Source organism: Pinus tabuliformis, chromosome 7 (genome assembly GCF_031772625.1).
Source record: "Pinus tabuliformis cultivar Carrire ecotype Pingquan chromosome 7, CPIR1, whole genome shotgun sequence".
Lineage (NCBI taxonomy): Eukaryota > Viridiplantae > Streptophyta > Pinopsida > Pinales > Pinaceae > Pinus > Pinus tabuliformis.
Genome location: NC_142293.1, coordinates 1,611,025,520 through 1,611,031,068, shown reverse-complemented (window position 1 = coordinate 1,611,031,068; position 5,549 = coordinate 1,611,025,520). Strand labels below are relative to the sequence as shown.

The 5,549-nt window shown below is 33.5% G+C and overlaps 1 pseudogene; it reads left to right on the top strand.

Moving 5' to 3' along the window:
• The first annotated feature begins 252 nt into the window (after positions 1 to 252).
• Positions 253 to 780, top strand: LOC149254350 (linamarin synthase 1 pseudogene; annotated as a pseudogene).
• The last annotated feature ends 4,769 nt before the right edge of the window (positions 781 to 5,549 follow it).

The window sequence follows — 5,549 nt, the reverse complement described above, 5'->3', positions numbered from 1 at the left end:
CTGTCCTCATTGTTGGTTTGACAAACTGAGTTTGAAAAAAAAAAAAAAAAACACTACACGTTTACTTCATTCAAAATGTAATTCTCTCAAGTAGCTAAAATCCTTCCAAAAACAATTCTGTACACAAATGTATTTTTAAACCTTCTATGGATTTTCTCTTGTATTATTATAGAATAATTTTCATGTCTTACAGATGAAAGCTGCCTTACCGAGGAATATCTTGATGAAGTGAGAATCACTTGCATTCCGGGAATGCCCCCGCTGCGGCTGAGGGACCTCCCCAACTTCCTCCTAATCACAGACGTCTCGGATCCGCGTGTTCAACATAGTATAATTCTAGGCCAAGGTACATTATCAGCAGCTGCATTGATAGTCAACACATTCGAAGAACTAGAAGGCCCGGTCTTAGAGGCACTCAGACTTAACTTCGGTGTATATCCCATCGGTCCTCTGCTGCTCTCTCAGTCATTCCACCGTAAAGATAACGATGGATCCTCGGATGAATTGAGTATGTGGAAGGAAGAAAATAGCTGTCTCACATGGTTGGATTCACGGAATCCATGCTCTGTCATGTACGTTTCTTTGGGAAGCATTACAGTTTTGTCTAATCAGCAACTCCTGGAATTTGCATGGGGATTGGCTTCCAGCAACCAACACTTTCTGTGGGTTGTCCGGCAAGATATAGTTCATGGTGAATCTGCCATATTGCCCAAGGAGTTCATTGAAGAAACGAAGAAACGAAGGATAGAGGTTTGTTGGTTGGGTGGGTACCTCAGATAAAGGTACTGTCCCACCCTTCTCTGGGAGGGTTTCTGACTCAAAGCGGGTGGAACTCCACGTTGGAAAGCATAAGCGCGGGAGTGCCAATGATATGCTGGCCCTTCGGTGCCGATCAACATACAAATGCGAAATTTGTTTGTGAAGAGTGGAGCGTAGGACTGCACTTGAAACAGACCGTGAAAAGGGAAGAGGTGGCAGAGCTGGTGAGGAATTTGATACAAGGAGAGGAAGGAGTCAAAATGAGGAGAAGAATTGGAAAATTGAAGGAAAGTGCGAAGCGAGCGGTCGAGGAAGGAGGATCTTCTGACAACAACTTAGACAAGTTACTCCACCAAATTATTCCTCAAAAGAATGCATCACATGGCAATCAGATGGTAGGAGCAGACCTTTAAAGAACTCATCTGCAGCTAGAATTTGTAATGTTTCAGCACCACCTGACGTAGAATTTTACTTCATGACTGATGCAGCATCGTGATCTTCCAGCCTCGTTTCAAGCTCAAACATAGACGAGCTAAAATAAGGATACTTCGGTTCCATGTATCAGTTTAAGTCGTCCTCAAATGAATACTTATTCCTTGGAAAACTGTGAGGCATGGTGGTTAAACGGCTGCTACGGTTGCTCTAGTTATATATATATATATATGATCATGCTATACACTTTTTAATCTTTTCGTTGTTTTTTGTTTTTAATAACGAGGTTAAATCTGCAATACATAATAATAAAGATATAGTTGACATACATGGCAACCAATTATGTGATAGCTGGATAGGAAGATCATTTATAAAACGATAATACCTTTTTATTAGGTTTTAATGTATAATAAAATGATAATAAAGTTAAGAGTTTTTTTTATTATATAAGTTTTTTTTCCATTTTTTATTCATGTGATAAACGATTCAAAACCAACCAATATATATAGATCTATCTTAACTATAAAAATTATAAAGAATGAAAATGATGAAAAAACTATTTTGAAAAACAAATTCTAGCCCAAAAATTTTGGTCTTCCTTAGAGCCTTTTAGAGATATATATATGAAATTGACTTTAAAATATGTCATTTCTTATAGATACTCAAATTATTTATTTAAATGTCTTGGAGTATTCTTTTAAAATATGAGAGACACATTTTGTGCACAAAAGGAGAAAAATAAGTTTTTTTTAGTTATTTTATTTCCAAATATTTATTTAAGATTGAGAATGGTAGTTAAATATTTTTATCACATCTCTTGCACACCATACATATTTATTTATTTTTATTTTTTATTATAATAGATATTACTTTTTTCTTTATTCTCTCACACACACATTTTGAAAAGAGATGTGCCAGCTCAATGATGAATATAAAATATTACATATCACACTCATAATAAGATGTTGAATGTATCACTACACAATATTTACTTAATTTATTATAACACTCTATTTTATTATTTCTATATATATGTATTTAAAATTTAAAAACTTACTCTTATAATTTTATAAATTGGTGAAGAAACATTATAAATCAAATGGTATGCTTATTTACAACTACCAATTTGGTATAACTTTAATAATCAAACAATATCTTTATTTTAAGTCATAACCATTTGAAATATAAAGATGTAGTTACCTATTATACCTGCCGAAAGTAGCAAGTATATAGCAATCGATGTCGCTCTCCCTAGCATTATTTTCAATCAAAACGATAATTTTAACATAAAGTTTTCTATTCATATTTTATAAACGTTTTTATCAACCTATTAAATATTGACAAGTGTTTTCGCTCGCAAACCATATCCATTGAAGCCTTTGGAGTCTTATTGCATAGAAAAAATCACTTTTTCACATAAAGCTAGGATAAAGTTAAAACATAATAAAATATGAAGATGACTAATGCTAGCTTGGGTTAGCATTAGTTCATAATATTTTATGTTAAATTAATTTGCATGGGAAAATTTTTTATCCAAAGTTGCCTCATGACCTTTCTAGGCAATTGTGTCACCCCGTTACCATTCCAGTGTCACTGCTTGCTGCAACGTGTCAGCGATTTGCTGCCACCACCTCTCAGCATTTGGTCACCTGTCACCAAACATAAACTTATCGTCCCAACCATTGTGTATGTGCTTCTGCTTAACCAATTCACAAAGGTTAATTTGGCGGAGGTTGAGATTTGGCTTGATTGTCCATTAACAGAGAGCAGGTGGAAAGAGAAACACTTGGTTTCAATCTGAAAAAAATAAAAAAAAATATAACTTTCAATTTGCAAGCCCTTGAGTGGGCACAAATGATGGAATTGAATTAGGAAACAAGGAAAAGTTAAACAAGTGGGAAATTGAATCAGCAAACAAGGAAAAGGTAAACAAGTGGGCAGTAGAGCACATGAAAGCAGGGAAGCCTTATTGTTTTACTTGGTAATGTTTTGATTCCTTTTTCCATGTCAGAACATATCCTTCACAGTTTTTCCAGTCCTCATTTTTCCCAATCATAACCTCTTGCTAGTTTTTACGGAATATCTATTTTTATATCAGTGCGAGATAATTATAATTTTACGTGATTGTTTTATAGCTTCACATTGGATTTTCTATTTTTGCAGTTGTGGGTGCTCCAATTGTGTCCAAAGGGAAGTCATTTTTGGAAAGTCATTGGCGTAAGTATTTTAATGCTTATGTATTCAAAATGAGGTCGTTTTGTTGGTCTTAAAACTATGAAGAAAGCCCAACCCAGAGTTTCTGCTACTACTATACTATCACAACAGAGTTTCTGCTAACTACTATACTATCACAGTTACCACAGGAAAATCAGTTATACCTGGAAGCTGGAAGTCTGTGGAGATACAAATCTTAATTACTCTCTCAATGAAGTGACAAAGTAATACATAAAGAAATATGTTTTACCCTCCACTGCTATATGGATCTTGCAATCCGTTGGAGAATATTATATTGCTTCCAAAACATTTTAGCACCCTTCTTATGTTTTGGGTATCAACAAAAAAAATTAATGTGTACCATTAACAACTTCAAAGAAACTCAACATTCAATAATAGTAATCATTCTAAAGTTTGATCTTCAATAAATCTTAGGGTAAGATGGATCCATGGATTATCAAGTCAACGTGATTGAGAACTTACATGAACACCAAATTTTACTGTGATCCATTTCGGTATTGGTAAAATTCCATATATCCTCTTATGATCCTCTGCAAATGATTTCATGTCAAGTAGATCCAAGAAAAGCATTGTTGTATTCCTTGTCAAGATCATTAGTGTCACCATTTCAGTACAGGTATGCACACATACTATCAATATCATCAGTGAAAATGGCTTCATGTTGTTTGATTAAAAGATGGATGCAGGATTGTTTGATTACTTTAGCTTTCTTGAATTGGTTAGCCTTAGTTTGACTAAACAAGTACTCAACCTGCCAATTCCACCATTCATTGATATCTAGTTGAAGATCAAGAAGGCAACATTGGGGTTTAAGGTGAGGATGCCTTAGCAAATCAGGTGCCTATGAGGAAATAAAAAATAAATAAAACAAAAATTAGATAAGCTCAACTAGCTATTTGATTGACACCCCAACCTCCCATACAATTATTATCATCCAACAAACTAGACTTGGGACAACAAAGTTTTCAAGAGGAGAATAGGAAACACATAAAATGCTAACAGAAATAAAATTTATTTCCAGACAGATTGGCTTGACGATTACCATACTTGGCTTACAGTATGGCAGTAATTGAAATGGTATGGAACATATTTTTTAATAGATAATATCATTGGATATTGTTGGCAGTAAAAAGAAGTTGTCTATTCAAGTGGTTGTCTATTGAGGACTGTAGACATGTACACTATGTAGAGGGTAGCCATTCAAACAATGACCCATGCCCAAAAATTACCAACCAAGCATTAAAAAAGCTGCTCAGAAACTTAAAAGAATGCAGCCACACAGGAATAACTTGTATGAAATGCCAGTAAGCACAATGACCCATGCCCAAAATTACCAACCAAGCATTAAAACAGCTGCTCAGAAACATAAAAAAATGCAGCCACACAGGAATAACTTGTATGAAATGCTAGCAAGCATCGATGCTTTCTCTGATGGGTTATGATTGCCCTTCACCTATATAATATAGAAAAAACAACACCTCCAAATTGGCATACTATGGGAGATAAAATGAAAAAGCTACAAATATTTTGAAAGAATCTTTCAACGCAATACATTATTAATCTTGATACATACTACATGATTGGTTTGAACATTATCCCAAGTGTTTGTAGACAAGCAGCAACGAATAACAAAGAAGCATAGTTTTATAACAATATTAATGTTCACGGCATCGACATTTTATCCATACACCCAAAATCACATCTCATATTCGGTAGGTATTCCACTGCATTGCAGTCTTGTTTGAGATGAAAATTGAAGAGTTGAAACTTATTTGAGATGAAAGTTGAAGAGTTGAAATCTGAGACTAAAAGTAAGGGAAGCTAAGTGCAGAGTAAGATGAAATATTTCAAATAAATAATTTTGAAAAAAATTGGAAATGCGTATAATTAAATTATTGAACAAGATTTTCTAAATTTGACTACAATTAGTAATGTTTCGTGTTTATATTTATAATTGGACGCATATTTATAATGTGTTAAAAGTTTTCTTTTAATTTAATAAATGTAAAAATAATATATAACGTATAATTTTGTTTATATTAATCTTAAAATATTTGTAAATGGGTTTATTCATTGTTTAGGTTTATAATATTAATACTAAGATTTAATATAATTTTTTTGGG